Raw genomic sequence first — 18,340 nt, forward strand, 5'->3', positions numbered from 1 at the left:
CAAGTCGCTGGGAAAATCCAGCCCTGTTAGATCTTCCAGATCTCCGTCCAGATTCTTCAGCGCTTCCACCGCCTCAACCATGATCGATGAAAGAGAATTCAGAACCAGCTGATACTGAATTTGAGATTTACTGTTGTTGTTTATGGACATTATAGACTCATATTTTGTTTTATTTCCAGTTTAGCCATAATCCTGATTGAAAAGTTCAATTTTATTTTGTTTTTTTTGTTATTCCCTTTCTAGCTAATGACACACTCTCTATTATGAATGGACAGTCAGAATTGGACTATAATTGTCTTTATTTTCTCTTGTTGTATTGGTTTTGAAACTCTTTTCTGCCATTTCTGTTTATGTAATTCAAATTGAAGTTGATATTGCTCAGACACAGGGGTAACATCAAACCCTAATACTGGCTAAGATATCATAATGTAGGTGTAAACCCTGTTAGTATCAACCAGTTATGCATTTGTTTAACTTTGGTGTAGGCTTACTTAAGCTGCATGGCTTTCTGTAGGTTTGACTAAGCTCCAAGTGGGGTAACGGATATATAAAATGCTTCCCATACTTCCAGGTCATTATGCATATGTCAAGATCCATGCATGACCTTTGTTAATATAAATTTTCCTAGGATTGACCATTTTTGCTGTATGAGGCAACCTCATACTTGCTATCCACTTTTTAGTGCTCATGATTGGATGCCAATGATGAGTAATAGTAAGGTCCAGGAATTCCAACCTGTTTAAGGATTCTGAATACCTACAACCTAAAACAGCCTGCAATCAGAGTACTAACCATATATTTGTTGAGCCCATAACAATGCTTAATCAAAACCACTATTCCTTCCCAAGACCACTGAGATAGATAAATTGGATTATCTTCCCATGCACTATGCAGCAGATACAATAGAAGCCATAGAAAGACCTGAAAGTATTTATTAGCATGATCCACCTGAAATTGCTATTACCCACATACTGATACTTCATGAGATTTTGTAGATGAACTCATGGATTTGTCCCATTCATAAAACCTTTCTCACTACAGGTTTCAGCAAGTCTCAAGAGGGGTGACATCAGGATTAAGGCCCAAGGGGTTGGGTAATATAAAGAGAATTCCATACACCCCAAATAATATATCACCTGAGAACAGTGCTTTTTTTGTAGAAAAAAAGGTGCCGGTACTCATTATGGGCGGAGTCACCACATATGGCCCCACCCTATGATAGCCACACCCACAATAGCCACACCCCTTATACCAGCCATGGCGCATATAAACAGACATCATTGAAAATATACTGGTATAGTAGAAAAACAATAACTTGTGATTTTTTTTCATTATAAATCATTTCTGTAAGATGTTACAGCTCCAGTATACCCAGTGCAAAATAAGACAGCAGATGTAAATTCTCAAATTGGACAAATTCCAAACACTAAAATGAAAATAAAATGATTTTTTCTACCTTTGTTGTCTGGTGACTGTTTTCTATCCATACTGGTCCAAGTGTCTGATTCTGCTGCTCTCTATCTGTTCTCTTAACTCCGTTTCCAGGGCTTCCTTTCCATTTATTTCTTTACTTTCCTCCTTTATTCTTCCATGTACAGCATTTCGCCTCTCTCCCCGCCAACCCCTCCATCCATCCATGTCCAGCAAGTCTCCTCTATCTCCTGCTCTCCTCTCCATCCATTTCCAGCATTTCTCCTTCCTCCCCTGCCATCTCATCCATGTGCATCTCCTTCCTATCTTACCTTCCCTCCATCCATGTCCAGCATGTCTCCTCTCTCCCCTGCCCTCCCATGTCCAGCAATTCTTCTCTGGCCCCTGCCATCCATGTCCAACCATTCTCTCTTCCCTGCCCTCCCCTACCAGCAATGTCCAGCAATTCTCTGTTCCCTCCCCTCCTAGCCATGTCCAGCAATTTTCTGTTCCCTGCCCTCCCCTTCCAGCAATGTCCAGCAATTCTCCGTTCCCTCCCCTCCCAGCCATGTCCAGCAATTCTCCATTCCCTGCCCTCCCCTCCCAGCAATGTCCAGCAATTCTCTGTTCCCTCCCCTCCTAACCATGTCCAGCAATTCTCCATTCCCTGCCCTCCCCTCCCAGCAATGTCCACCACCAATTCTCCGTTCCCTCCCCTCTCCTCCCAGCAATGTCCACCACCAATTCTCCATTCTCTCCCCTCCCCTCCCAGCAATGTCCAGCAATTCTCTGTTCCCTCCACTCCCAGCCATGTCCAGCAATTCTCCATCCCCTGCCCTCCCCTCCTAGCCATGTCCAGCAATTCTCTGTTCCCTGCCCTCCCCTCCCAGCAATGTCCACCACCAATTCTCTGTTCCCTCCCCTCCCAGCCATGTCCAGCAATTCTCCGTTCCCTGCCCTCCCCTCCCAGCTGTGTTCCGCAATTCTCCATTCCCTGCCCTCCCCTCCCAGCAATGTCCACCACCAATTCTCCGTTCCCTCCCCTCCCCTCCCAGCAATGTCCACCACCAATTCTCCGTTCCCTCCCCTCCCCTCAATGTCCAGCAATTCTCTGTTCCCTCCCCTTCCAGCCATGTCCAGCAATTCTCCATTCCCTGCCCTCCCCTCCTAGCCATGTCCAGCAATTCTCCGTTCCCTGCTCTCTCCTCCCAGCAATGTCCACCACCAATTCTTTGTTCTCTCCCCTCCCAGCAATGTCCACCACCAATTCTCCGTTCCCTCCCCTCCCCTCCCAGCAATGTCCACTACCAATTCTTCGTTCCCTGCCCTCCCCTCCCAGCAATGTCCACCACCAATTCTCCGTTCCCTCCCCTCCCCTCCCAGCAATGTCCACTACCAATTCTTCGTTCCCTGCCCTCCCCTCCCAGCAATGTCCACCACCAATTCTCCGTTCCCTCCCCTCCCCTCACAGCAATGTCCACTACCAATTCTTCATTCCCTGCCCTGCCCTCCCCTCCCAGCAATGTCCACCACCAATTCTCCGTTCCCTCCCCTCCCAGCAATGTCCAGCAATTCTCTGTTCCCTCCCCTCCCAGCCACGTCCAGCAATTCTCCGTTCCCTGCCCTCCCCTCCCCTCCCAGCAATGTCCACCACCAATTCTCCGTTCCCTCCCCTCCCCTCCCAGCAATGTCCACTACCAATTCTTTGTTCCCTGCCCTCCCCTCCCAGCAATGTCCACCACCAATTCTCCGTTCCCTCCCCTCCCCTCACAGCAATGTCCACTACCAATTCTTCGTTCCCTGCCCTCCCCTCCCCTCCCAGCAATGTCCACCACCAATTCTCCGTTCCCTGTCCTCTCCTCTCCCATGTCCAGCAATTCTTGGACCTTTTTTTTTTGCCCCCCCGGCGACGTTCCCGGCGAGTCCTGACCTTACTTTTTTTTTTTTAAGACTCAGAACGCGCGAACGATGCAGCCGGCAGCGATTGAAAGAGGCTGTCTGGCGTCTGCGTCGGAGCTTCCCTCACCCTCTGCGAGTCCCGCCTATGCGGAAACAGGAAGTAGTAACAACGAAGGTGGGACTCGCAGAGGGTGAGGGAAGCTCCGACGCAGACGCCAGACAGCCTCTTTCAATCGCTGCCGGCTGCATCGTTCGCGCGTTCTGAGTCTTAAAAAAAAAAAAAGTAAGTGCAGGACTCGCCCGGAGTGTCACGGGGGGGGGGGGGGGGGCAAAAAAAAAAAAGGTGCCGGTACACCGTACCGTTGCGTACCGGCACAAAAAAAGCACTGCCTGAGAATGAAGTTTCCTATCTTGCACCATACCTTCTAGCAATTTGTAAGACCAAAACTCGCCCTCTCGTTTGATAGCTTGCCACCTTCTGGAATGGATGATGACAAGCTTGACGAGCTTTGTGTCACCCCTCCCCAGATGGGGTGACAAGTAGGGAATGTATAATTATGGTACAGCCAGAGACCCCCCCACTGGAATGGTGGCGGGCCCAGTCATAGAGCTCAGGCCATTACAGACCTTGGCTGAGTCAGAAATCTGATGGCTGACATAACTGGGAGCTTACTGGAAAAGTATGGCCTAGTTTGTAGCCCGGATTGAGGCCTAAATAAGCTAAATTAGGAAAAGTTAGGTCAATAGATATGGAAACAAAATGGAGGATTTCAGCACAAAATGGAAGCCGTATCTGTTACAAAGTGGAATTTTCTCTAATGTAAGTTAGAAAAACAAGTTGAGAAATGAGACTTTCCTGTGAGCAGGATTGTGGTCAGCCATGGTGTGAGAAATGAAAGGTGTAGCTGGATGCAGGGTCTTGCTTAAGATTTGTGGTCAAGCAAGCTAAAGACAAAACCATGTTAGCAAGATAGAAGCTACTCATTAGCATGAGCCAATCAGTGACAACCATGACATTAGCATATATCCAATCAGGTATATCTACTGTCATATTATCCATATCCTGAGGGCACCTATAAAAATCAGGGTATTTCCTGGTTTAAGCTAGAGAAAAGGGTTGCCACTCTCTCTCTCCAAGGGAAACCAATGTGTCCAGCAGAATTGACAAATTACCTAATTGCTTTCCCTTGTAAAACCTCTAATTGGTAAGAGAAATTATAAAAGATTAGGAACTAATTAACACCTGTTTGCAGCTGGATTATTATATTCCTATAACTAATTGATTGTACGTGCCTGTTGTCAATCACTGATTTGACTTGTACCTTGGCAAATAAACTCCTCATTCCAAATGTTGATTTGTGGACTTCACTTAATGATGAAAGGCTGTAAGTATAAATGCTTTTGCTGTATCAGGCTATCTATCGCTGCATTGTATGACTTGTAATCTAAATCCAGTTTGTCATAAGGCTGGTATCTTTTCCTTAGACCTAACATCTCTCTTAGTGGCAATTCCTTTTAGAACTTCACAACTCCTTGATTACCCCAGTACTAGTGCTATTTAGAGATGGAGTCAGATTTAAGGTCACTCCAGCCTTCTTGGGGGTCTCCTTGTCCCCTAAATTTAGAACAGAAGACTAGAAAGAGCATGGAACAAGAAAAAAGACGAGAACACACTCAAAGACTGGAAACAACTACAAAGAAAATACAAATACGCTATCAGACAAACTAAAAGAACATACTACAAAACCAAAATAGGACCAAACTACAAAGATACACACAAACTCTTCTCACTCGTAAACAATCTCATAAACACCACTACAGCCACCTCCAACAACACAGAAACCCCATCAGCAATCAATCTCGCAAATTACTTCAAGGAAAAAAATCATAAAGCTCAGACTTATGATACCTACAAATACAATGGACTACACAAAAGTACTTGAATGTCTAGACCCGAAACCCGGGGAATGCCCAGCAGACCGATCATGGACCAACTTTGACAAGCTCTCATCGAAGGAAATCTCACATTGGCTCGGAAAATACGCCAAATCACAATGCAAATTGGACATATGCCCTAATAATCTAATAAGATCTGCACCCAAACAATTCAAAATAGACCTCACGAATCACGTAAATCACAGGCTTCAAAACGGGATCTTTCCCACAGATAAAGGAAACATCCTACTAACTCCGCTACTGAAAGATGCTAAGAAGAACACAATGGACTTAGCCAACTACCGCCCAGTAGCATCTATCCCACTCATAACATAACTCATGGAAGGCATAGTGATGAAACAACTCACTGAATACCTAAATAAACACTCAATCCTGCACAAATCTCAATCAGGATTTCGGACAAACCACAGCACAGAAACTGTTCTATTAGCCGCAATGAACTCATTCAAACAAAGCAATCGCAACTGGTAACAAGATACAATTCGACTTATCCAGTGCCTTCGACATGGTTAATCATGAAATACTACTACATATCCTATCCCCTATGTGGCGCTCTCCTGAATCGTCCGACTGCTGCCCAGGAAGCCGCGAGCGGATTGAGGGAAGCGGGCGCACCCCGCACCCGACTGCTCCATGCATCGGAGCGCCGACAGAGAGGAGTTGATCAGCTTGAGGTGCGGCAGAGCGGCGGCGACTCCTGAGCCACACGCAAATCTTGTGGTGGCTGTGCTAGAGGCACCGGGCCATCGGGCGGCAAGGAAGAGGATCAGACCCACTCGCGGGACGCCGCACCGAAGAACACTAGGAGCGCAAACCCCACGAACATCGTCCCTAACGTGTACCATTCAGCAGGGACCTGCCCATAAAAAGCCCAACCAAAGATTCTGCTCCACTATCACTACATATGAAACTTGCAGACGACCCACAATGGCAATCCAAGCTTAGCTACGGCCTGCAAGTATTTGATCACTTCCCAACCCTTTGATCACTTTGTATCTCCTTTAAATAATGTTCATACTGCTTGTTGCTGCTGTTACTATATTTTCCACCGCTTAATGTTCATGTAGCCTGTTGGAAGTCCGCATGGGAGGCCTGCCTGTGCCCCCCCTTCTGTGTCCTGAGAGTGACGACCGACATCCACTCACCACTCACGGGGAGGTGGAATACCTCCTCCGGAAGGAGCGGTGACTGAGACACCATCGAAACGGTAAGCCACGTCAGGAGGCTTGCCTGTTGCCCGTTGCCCCCTTCTGTGTCCTAAGAGTGGAACACCGATCACACCGTGGCCCGCGCGGAGTCTCCTCATCCGTGAACTGGTCCACTCACAGTCAAGGAGGTGGAATATCTCCTTCTTTATCGGAGGGAACACTGACTGTGACATGCCTAGCACCACGGAATCTCCACCAACGAGTCCCCTGCAACCCGGTTTCCATCACACTTAGTCGAAACTGCCTGGCATTAACCCTTGCTGTTACCAGTCTCCCCTGCAACGTTTTGATCCCACTCTACCTGCTTATATTACTGCCGCCACTCCACCAAGGCTATACCCTTTACTGCTACTCCGTAGCACTTTGGAAACATACATTAGACTGTTTGATCTCCTTAATTCTATATGTTTCATTGTCTCAAGTCGCTACCTAAAATCCTAATGCTCTGTATCATGCTGATATTCTACCTAATTGCTGTTTTAAATTCTACAATATTGTATCATGCTGAAATTCTACCTAATTGCTGTTTTAAATTCTGCAATATTATAGACTGTGAGGCTTAATTCTGCAATATTGTAGACAGCGAGGCTTAAGCTGCACCTCACTGCAAATCCTCACTTATTTGCTTTATTAATTGCCGCTACAATCTGCAATATTGTTAGCATTTAGGCTTAGCTGCACCTCACTGTAATCTACTTTAATTGTTGATTGAACTGCTTTAATGCTAATGTTTAAATCCTCATGTTGTTACCTTGACTACTGATGCATACTGAAAACCTACTTTAACTGTTGACTTTAACTGCTGATTGAATTCCGTTAAACACTATCACTCCCTATGCCTTAGCTGCTGCATGCTGCCTACTGCCTGCTGCCTGCTGTCCCAGTCCTAGCCTTCCTGCCTTCCTCCTCCACTCCTATCACCTTAACCACTTCATATCTACCCGCATCCACCTTAGCGCCTATATATGGCCCCTATACACATTCTCTTCATCGCCCTGTCCCTTCCTAACCTCTTCCCCCCTCCCCTTCCACTGTCTACCTCAGGAACTCACTGCCCACCCTTGTCCCCTCCCATCTTGCTCTTTACTCCCCTACCCTACCTCCCCCCACCCCCCACCACCTCCCCAGCTCTCCTGCCCCCCTCGTCATTCCTAGCTCTCAACCTTCTACACTTCCTCCCCACCATTAACCCATCCCCATTCCTCCTTAACCCATCCCGTCTTCGTCATCTTCATCGACCCTCCTCCCCCACCCTCCTCCGCACTCTCTTACTCCTTCTCCTACTTTCTGCAGGTGACATCAATCCCAATCCAGGTCCCCCCACCTCTCCTCTCAATATCCACGTAACCGGTCCCAGAATGCCTCCGATCTCATCTCTATTCCCCTTCTCCCCCCCCCCCCCGCTTCCCTCCCCTTCTCGTGTGCCCTATGGAATGCCCACTCAGTATGCAACAAACTCTCCTTCACCCATGATTTGTTCATCTCCCGTTCCCTTCAACTGCTCGCTTTAACTGAAACTTGGATAACCCCTAATGACACTGCCTCAATCGCAGCCCTATGCCATGGAGGATATATTTTCTCCCACACTCCCCGCCCAGACGCACGCGGTGGAGGCGTTGGGTTTCTTCTCTCACCCTCTTGTAGTTTCCAACCCCTCCCCCTGCCACAGTCTCACTGCTTCTCATCCTTCGAAATTCATGCCATCCGGCTATTCTACCCGACACCACTCAGAGTTGCAGTCATCTACCGCCCCCCTGATAAGCCCCTCTCTTCCTTCCTTACTGACTTCGATGCTTGGCTCACCATCTTTCTTGACCCCTCATCTCCATCCCTCATTCTTGGTGATTTTAATATTCACGTTGACGACCCATCCAACTTCTACGCTTCTAAATTCCTCACTCTGACATCCTCCTTTAACCTCCGACTATGCTCTACCACCCCTACTCACCGTAATGGCCATTGTCTCGACCTCGTTCTCTTCTCTTCCTGCTCACCTTCCAATTTCTGCACCTCAGTCCTTCCTATCTCCGATCATCACCTAATCACCCTCACACTTCATCACCCTCCCCCTCAACCTCGCCCAACTATAGCCACTGCCTTCAGGAATCTCCAGGCCGTCGACCCCCCTACCCTATCCTCTCACATCTCCAATCTCTTCCCTTCCATCTCGTCTTCCGAATCTGTCGACACGGCTGTCTGTGCCTACAAAGCTATCCTCCTTACAGTCCTCCCTATTCCTTGCCAAACAGGAATACTATTCTCAATTAACTAATTTTCTCGGCTCCAACCCTCGTCGCCTCTTTGCCACCCTCAACTCCCTACTTAAAGTGCCCTCCGCTCCCACCCCCCCCCCCCCACCACTCTCTCCTCAAACACTAGCTGACTACTTCCGCGAGAAGGTGCAGAAGATAAACCTTGAATTCACTTCCAAGCCTTCTCCTCCCTGTGACTTCTTAACCCACTCCCCCAACCAACCTAGCCTGGCCTCCTCCTCCTTCTCCTCCTTCCCTGAGATCACCGAAGAAGAAACTGCTTGCCTTCTTTCTTCCTCTAAGTGCACCACCTGTTCCTCTGATCCCATTCCCACCAATCTGCTTAACAATATCTCTCCTACAGTCAACCCCTCAAACTGTCACATCCTCAACCTCTCTCTCTCCACTGCTACTGTCCCTGACACCTTCAAGCACGCTGTAGTCACACCACTTCTCAAAAAACCATCACTTGACCCCACCTGTCCCTCCAACTACCGCCCCATCTCTCTTCTACCCTTCCTCTCCAAATTACTTGAACGCGCTGTCCACAGCCGCTGCCTTGATTTCCTCTCCTTGCAGGCCGTCCTCAATCCCCTCCAATCCGGCTTTCGCCCACTGCACTCGACAGAAACAGCACTCTCCAAAGTCTATAATGACTTGTTCCTCGCCAAATCCAAAGGTCACTATTCCATCCTCATCCTCCTCGACCTATCTGCCGCCTTTGACACCGTCAATCATAATTTACTTCTTAACACACTGTCCTCATACGGGTTCCAGGGCTCCGTCCTCTCCTGGTTCTCTTCGTATCTTTCCCATCGCACCTTCAGAGTATATTCTAATGGCTCTTCTTCCACCCCCATCCCGCTCTCTGTTGGGGTTCCTCAAGGTTCTGTCCTTGGACCGCTTCTTTTCTCGATCTACACCTCTTCCCTGGGCTCGCTGATCTCATCACATGGTTTCCAGTACCATCTCTATGCTGATGACACCCAGCTTTATCTCTCCACTCCCGACATCACGGTCGAAACCCAGGCCAAAGTTTCGGCCTGCCTTTCAGACATCGCTGCCTGGATGTCCAACCGGCATCTGAAACTGAACATGGCAAAGACTGAGCTCCTTGTCTTTCCACCCAAACCCTCTTCTCCTGTTCCCCCACTTTCCGTCTCTGTTGACAATGCCCTCATCCTCCCCGTCACTTCAGCCCGCAATCTCAGAGTCATCTTCAACTCCTCCCTCTCCTTCTCTGCCCATATCCAGCAGACAGCTAAGACCTGTCGCTTCTTCCTCTATAATATTAGCAAAATTCGCCCATTCCTCTCTGAACAGACCACCCGAACCCTCGTCCACTCGCTCGTCACCTCTCGTCTTGACTATTGCAACCTTCTTCTCACTGGCCTCCCGCTTAACCATCTATCCCCCCTTCAATCTGTCCAAAATTCTACTGCACGTCTTATCTACCGCGTCAACCGATACTCTCATATCACCCCTCTCCTCAAGTCACTTCACTGGCTCCTGATCCGCTACCATATACACTTCAAGCTTCTCCTTTTAACCTTCAAATGCACTCAATCTGCAGCCCCCCATTACCTCTCTACCCTCATCTCCCCGTATGTTCCCACCCGTAACCTCCGCTCTCAGGACAAATCACTCCTATCTGTACCCTTCTCCACCACCGCTAACTCCAGACTCCGCCCATTCTGCCTCGCATCACCATATGCCTGGAACAGCCTTCCCGAGCCCATACGTCATGCACCCTCCCTGCCCATCTTCAAGTCCTTACTCAAAACCCATCTCTTCTCCCTTGCTTTTGACGCATAACCACCTTCCCCACTCTTGATACCTACACTGACTACATAGTTTGTAACCTTTAGATTGTAAGCTCTTTTGAGCAGGGACGGTCCTTCCCCATGTTAAACTTGTACAGCGCTGCGTAACCCTGGCAGCGCTATAGAAATGCTAAGTAGTAGTAGTAGTAGTAGTAGAGTAATAGGCACAGTAATCAAATGGTTTAAAGGATTCCTAACCACAAGATCATACCAAGTAACAACGAATGCGGACAGATCACCCCCATGAACACCCGAATGTGGAGTACCCCAAGGATCCCCCCTATCACCAACCTTATTCAACCTAATGATGGTTCCGTTAGCCAAACTGCTAGCCAATCAAAACCTCAATCCTTACATATACGCAGACGATGTCACAATCTACATCCCATTCAAACATGATCTAAATGAAATCACCAACGAGATCAACCAAAGCCTCAAAATCATGCACACCTGGGCGGATGCATTCCAGCTAAAACTTAACGCAGAAAAAAACACAATGTCTTGTACTCACCTCCCAACATAACACAAAAAACTTCTCTACCATAATCACACCATACTGCTCTCTTCCAGTCTCACAAAACCTGAAAATTCTTGGAGTTACTATTGATCGAAACCTCACTCTCGATACCCACGTGAAGAACACAATGAAAAAGATGTTCCACACAATGTGGAAACTCAAAAGAGTAAAACCATTCTTCCCGAGATACGTCTTCCGCACCCTGGTCCAGTCAATGGTAATAAACCATCTGGATTACTGCAACGCACTATATGCGGGCTGCAAAGAACAAACTATCAAAAAACTCCAAACAGCCCAGAATACTGCCGCCAGACTCATATTTGGAAAACCTAAATATGAAAGTGCAAAACCCCTTAGAGAGAAACTGCACTGGCTCCCACTTAAAGAACGCATTGCGTTCAAGATATGTACGATTGTACACAAAATCATCCATGCAGACGCCCCGATCTACATGCTGAACCTAGTGGACCTACCTCCCAGAAACGCCACAAGAACATCCCGCAAATTCCTCAACTTGAACTTCCCCAGCTGTAAAGGACTAAAATAAAAGCTGATGCTTGCCACTACCTTCTCCTACACGAGCACGCAAATATGGAATGCTCTACCCAAAGACCTGAAATCAATTGTCGAATCAAATAACTTTCGCAAATCTCTGAAGACATACTTCTTCAACAAGGCCTACAACGAGAACCAACAGCTTCACTAATTCACTCTCCCAACCCAACCAGTTAGGAAAATCCACTTCTACTATCACCCGCCCAATCACTTCCTCTTTCTTCTCTACTTAATCTCTTCACACTACTAACTGTATCTGATATTCTGGAATGACAATGTCACAACAAAACTATGTAAGCCACATTGAGCCTGCAAATAGGTGGGATAATGTGGGATACAAATTGTAATATCTGTAATCCCGGTAGCAAACCTTCAGGGGGTGGTAGGCTCCCTTCAGCAGTCCACAAACAAAGTCCTTCCAGACAACACAGCTTTTAGTTCCAAACAGTTTATTTTCCCTCCTCCACAAATCTCAGTTCAAGGGGGTTAAAGTCCCATTCAGTTTCCAAAAACAAAGCAACAAGAAAAAAAAAACTTCCCTTTAAATCCAAGTTCTCCCCAGTTCAACAGCCTGGGTTTCAGTTTTAAAAGTATTTCCACTTGGGTGGTTGCAGAATGGCAGTACACCGCCCACAACACAGCTAATTGACTCCTGTGACCACCCACCGCCTTCAGTCCCTGCAACTCTGCCCCAAAGTACAATTACAGTCCGTGTCAACTGGCTCCTCCAAACCTGGTGTGCTGGTCCCTCCAGATTCTCCTTCCTCCAAGCACTCCATTAACTCTGCCTCTCTGCTAGGCTGTTGGTTGGAGACCTCCTCCCCCTCCCAGGTGGAAGGAATCTTGTACTGATTTCTAACCCAAGGGAATTGAGCTTTGTCATCCCTGCTCCCCCTTCTGGCCCTCGTCTGCCATAGCAGCTGCTCTTTCCAGTCCGTTTCCCCCTCCCTTCCACATGGGGGCCGTACCGGGTTTTGGAACCTACCCCCCCCCCCCCCCCCCCCGATCCCTTTTCTCAGGGCCTTGTGCGGAATGTAGTCTGGCCCCATCCCTCCTCCTGACCTGCTTAAACCCTCCAACCTCCTTACAAAATGCAATAAATAAATAAAATAAAATACTTTTTTTTCTACCGTTAGACCAATTTATTTTTTCATTTGCTTTGGTCCCACTGTCTCTTTTCTGTATTTCTCTGTTTCTTCTGCCTTTACATGGTTTCTTGCCCATCTGACATTTCTTCTGTCTCCAAATGCACCATCCTTCTTTCCTCTGCACTACTATTTGTCTTGTCCAGCATCTCCCTTCTGTGTCCCTTGTCCCTACCCTACCCCCATGTTCAGTGTCTGCCCTTTCTGTTTCCCCATCTCCCCCCTTTTTCAGCACAGGCCTTCCTGGTCTCCTCATCTCCCCCTTTTCAAGCATCTACTCTCCTGGTGTCCCTATCTCTCCCTTTTTCTAACATCGCCGTGTCCCCATCTTCCCTCTTTTTCCAGCATTACCCCTGTGTTACCATCTTCCTCCCTCTTCCAGAATTACCTCTTTGTCCCCATCTCATCCCTTTTTCACCATTGTCCCCATATCCCCTTTCCAATAGTGCCCCTCTATGTCCCTATCTCCTCCTCCCCTTTCCAATAGTGCCCTCTCTGTGTCCCTATCTCCTTCCCCTTTCCAGTAGTGCCCTCTGTCCCTATCTCCTCCTCCCCTTTCCAATAGTGCCCTCTCTGTGTCCCTATCTCCTCCCCTCCCTTTCCAGTAGTGCCCCTCTGTGTCCCTATCCCCCTCCTTTTCAGTAGAGCCCCTTTGTCCCCTTTTCTTCTTTTTCCAGCACTGCCTCTTTGAGTTCCAATGTTCCTACCCTCTCCCTGTCTAGTATTGACACTGTGTCCTTCTCCCTCCCTGTCCAGCATTTACTATATCCTTCTCTCTTCCCATATTAACCTTCCCCATCTCTTTCAGCGCTCCCCATCCTCCTTGGGGCCACATATCTCCCTGGCCTGCCCCCAGCGGTCCATCCTCTTGCAGCTCCAAAGAGGTTTAATAGACAGGAGACCAAGTGAAGTCAAAATATTGAAACCAATTAGGCCAGTCTCAGTTTTCTCTTCCCAGTGATGCCGGCATCACCATACTCCCAAAACAAAGCAAGCAAACCTATGAGCTGCTGCATCCATGTTGTCACTCTTTATTGTTGGTAGCATTTGTATTTAATCTCACTTATATTTTCAAACATGCCAATTTGTGCAGTACACGGATATACACAGAAAAAGTATAATAACGGAATGAATATAGGTAGAGTAGTAATTTGTTATAAATCGTAATCAGTGTGTCATTTGGAGGTGCTAGTTATAGAGGCACTCTAGCACATGTTATATTCATGCAGAGATTTTGTTTTCTCCTGGTAAAGGCCAATAAAACAATGTAAGAAGGCCAAAGGACTGTATTAGGGGCTTATAGCCCATTTAGTTATGTTTAAACAAAAGAGATCTGCATTAAAAAAATATTTATTTTTATTTTGACCTATAAAACCACTTGTCCCTGAAACATGCCTAAAAACAGAATAATCCATTTCCTATATAATAAAACGCACCTCCAACATTCTGAAGCTGACTGCATGGCTGAGGCATTCCTGCTGTCTGTATCCATCTCCTGAATTGACATCACGTACTTCCGAGTTCGTCACAAGCAGAAGTGACCAACCACACGAGGTTTCTCGGCTTCAGAATGTTGGAGGTGCATTCTGTTAAATAGGATTGGTCAGTTCCTTGAAACACAGCCAGAGCTCAGCATCCTGCACAGTAACGCTCAGACACCAGAGAGAGGGAGGGAGGGGGGGGCCTGACACCAGAGAGGGGGCAGGTATCTCTGTCACACACACACTCTCTCTCTCACCGTCAATGTCTTTCTCTCTCTCACTCTCACACACTCTGTCTCACACTGTATCACATTCACTCTCTATGTGTCACACAGTCACTCACACACTCTCTTGGTCTCATACACTCAGTCTCACAGAGAGTCTGTGTCTCACACACACTCTCTCTCTCTCTCACACTGTGTCTCACATACGCACTTGCACACACTCTCATTCTCACACACTCACTCTCTCTCACACACAGTCACTCTCACATACACTCTCTCTCAAACATACACACTCCGAGGAAAACCTTGCTAGCGCCCGTTTCATGTGTGTCAGAAACGGGCCTTTTTTACTAGTGTGTATCTAAAATGTAAATTCCTACAAATGAGATGACGTGAAAATGTGATTCCATGTGCCCCAATGAAAGACGAGTTTAATTCTACTTCCATTTAATTTCAATATATTCTATCCTCTTTATAACACCAGGCTTCCCAAGGCAGATTACAACAAGTTAAGATGAACTCATCAGGAAACAGGATATCCTTACTGAAATCTTGGCCACATGTACTGTATAGAAGAACAGTGAAGAAAAATGGGCACAAACTACAGAGTTTATAAATGCTTTTTCTACCAGCTACAATCATTTTTGAAGCTGTATTATTTCTTTTCTCCTCATCTTTTAAGGCAGTGCCTATCCAACAGAAACAGCTTTAGCCTTCTTACAGATGGATCAACAATAAAGAACGACAACGTGGATGCAGCAGCTCATAAGTTTGCTTGTTTTGTTTGGGGTGACCGGTGAAGGCAATGACAATGATGACTGTGCGGGGGAGTGGAAACAGATTAACCAAATTGGCTTCCTTGCTTAGAGGACTTACTGGACTAGATAGGCTCAATTCCACTCGTCTACTAAACAAACCTCCTTGGGCAGCTCTTCCTCAGGAGTCTTGCACCTCCTCAGATGCGTCTCACTCCCACCTCTGCGGAAAAGAGGAAGTTGCGTTAGAATAGGCGGGAGTCCGGGACACGCCTGTGGAGAAGCCCTGACGCTGGCAGAAGGCTGACTGTGAATCGCTGGTGCCAAGGGAGAACACTTCAGAGCAGTAAAAATGACGATGTATATGGGAGACAGTGGGCAGCAGAAGAAACAGAGGGTGAAAGATGCAAGACTATGTGGCAGGCAGCAGGGAAAGTTACTGGCATGTGACACATAGGCGCCATTTTTTCAAAAACCCTGCGCCACCCCCCTAGCTACGCCACTGGATAAGACCACTAAATCTATTTTAATGTTTCATGGAAAAGATTGTTATCCAATTCATTTTTATGGGTAACTCTAATTGACTTTTGTGCAAAATGGCAGACTACTCAAGAAACACCTCAGTTTACTACACTGGTGCCTGAAAACTCCGTTCACACGAAATTACTTTCCTAAATCTTACAGATTGTGTGTTTTTCGGTTTCACTGGACATTCAGGCAAACACTTCACTGGTTATGTGCTGTCAAGCATCAGATGTAATCACCTGTGCATTACAGCGTTGCACTGAGCTGCAGCACAAAATGCTCTAATGCAGGTGTTGAACTTTACTCTTAATACAGTAAAATAATGACAAGCAAACTACTGATGCACTACAAAATGTGCAACGATAGAAAAATAGCGCACAGTACAGATTGCTGCATCGAGTATGTTTGTTTCCCTTTCCGTCAGGTGTCAACATTTTTCCAGATAGCAGAAGAGAAAGGGAACCACAGAATGCCCTGCTGATCTGGGGATAGTGAAAGGCAAGGGATGCTGTGGCTACTAGGTTGCTCAGGATCAGATATCAACCCTGGGTGGGGTGACTTCCTCAGCTGAAGTAGTTTCTGCACTAAAGGAGAATTAGAATGGAGGTAATTCATATGAAAGTGAGCAAAATGGTGGATAGTCCGCAGAATAAGTCACACGCAGAGAAGGAGCTAAAGACACACTCGACAGAAGGAAAGCAAAAGGAAGATAAAATGCAAGTTTTCAAAAACTTACCTGCTTTGAAGATGGTACAAACAAGTAGTATTTTCAAAAGAACAAAAAACTGATTATTAACAGGATGTCAAAGGAATTAAGAAGGGGATAATCTCTATAAAAGATTTGAATTTGTCCTTTCATGGAGAGTATGGTGGATACAAAACAGCGCCAGAATGCAAAGGTGCTTTGGAAAAATATGGGGAGGTCACTTTTCACAACACATTTACCCAGGATCATAGGCGCCCCGGTATAAGAGGCTTGGACAGGCTAAGCCTCCCCTGCTGTGCTCTGAGGGGTTTAAATTGTTGATTTACCTCCATCCTCACAGCAGGAGCTGCAGTGAAAGCCCTCTAGCCTTGTCCTGTTGTAGAAATTGGTTTATGGTTTGTTTACCTTACTGCTGGGAGAGCGGGGGAGGGGGGTGGCTGGAGGTGTCCTGGGTTGCCAGGGAGATATTTAATGAGGATGACTTCCTGACCTGCACTGAGAACAGATAGCAGCAGATACTGGACCAGCATGATCAGAAAAAGTCACCAAACAAAGGTAGAAAAGATCATTTTATTTTCATTATACTGTTTGGAATATGTCCACTTTGAGAATCAGGTGCTCAACATTAAAAGTTTATATTTATTTACTTATTTATGGCATTTTATCCCACATTAAACCTGAATTAGGGTGTTTTGTGGCTCTACATGAGAATTGTGATGTTATGATCCCTTGTTTCATATTGTTGACGGTCTGCATTTTCCGTATGGGTGGTATATTGGTGTATTAGGTTCTGCCCAGTGTAATATTTATGGTACATTAAGGTTCTGTGTGTGCTTTTGCACAAAGTTGTGCATAGTGTTTTGCAGTTGAGCAATTGTGCTTAGAATATGCTTTGAGCAACCAGTTTATTCTTTGACATATGATACATATCTAATATCTAAATTTAATAAAAGGTATTAATTGTGACTTATTTTTATTTATTTATTTTTTCTGTGTGTTATCAGACAATTATGGATTTAAGTTCCACCCCTGGCCCCACCCCTAACCCGCCCCCTTTAGCCTCCCCAAACAGTTGGACCACCGACCGCCTATGCCCAGGATCTGAAGCTACCTGCAAACTTTTCACTCTGTTCACTAGAAAAAGCTGACAGAGGGAAAAGTATATTATTACCTGCCCAAAAGGTATGACATTTCGAGATAGACAACAACACATCAAGCTGTGTATTTTCACAATGATTTTAAGGAAAAATATTCACAGATAAAGCAGATGAAAATCTTAGCAGGTCCTTTTTTCCCAGGGCTCATTTCAAAGGGAAAATACTCAGACTTAATGTGAGAGAATTAGTAAAATATCATCAGGTTGTATTTGGAGTTCACGTCAGTGACCCACCAAAATTAAAACTGTCAACTCTGTCTCATAAAGGAACTAAGTCAGGATGCTACTTACAAGCTTTGTCCAACAAATGAGGGAACAGTTGTGAAGGATGGATGATGATATGGGTTAAAGATTTCTACAGTTACAAGTCCCCCGATCACAATGTCCCCATCCCTATGGTAACCTGGTCGTAGCTCTGTTGAAAGGTAGTTTGCAAGTGTGCACTGACACTCAGCTGTCTTCCACAGGATGTCACAAAGCATCAATAGAAGCAGAAACAGATGAGCTTCCATCTTTAACGATGTGAACCAGCTTCTACCGTGATAATGTTTGCTCTTCCTGCTGCAAATGTTATAGCTGGCCATAGTAGGGGATACTGTATGGTTCCTGATGGTGCTAGCTAATTAAATATTAGAATGATGGTCGAAAACGTATTAAACTGCAGTGAGATAGACCTGTGCAATTACACACAAGAAGGATGAAGAAAGACAGCAACATTGTAATGCTTA

General features: G+C 46.3%; 1 pseudogene; it reads right to left on the bottom strand.

Annotated features, from left to right (window-relative positions):
- Positions 1-18,124, bottom strand: part of LOC115464726 — a 41,446-nt pseudogene extending 23,322 nt beyond the window's left edge.
- Positions 18,125-18,340: the final 216 nt, after the last annotated feature.

This window comes from Microcaecilia unicolor, chromosome 3 (assembly GCF_901765095.1).
Source record: "Microcaecilia unicolor chromosome 3, aMicUni1.1, whole genome shotgun sequence".
Classification (NCBI taxonomy): Eukaryota; Metazoa; Chordata; class Amphibia; order Gymnophiona; family Siphonopidae; genus Microcaecilia; species Microcaecilia unicolor.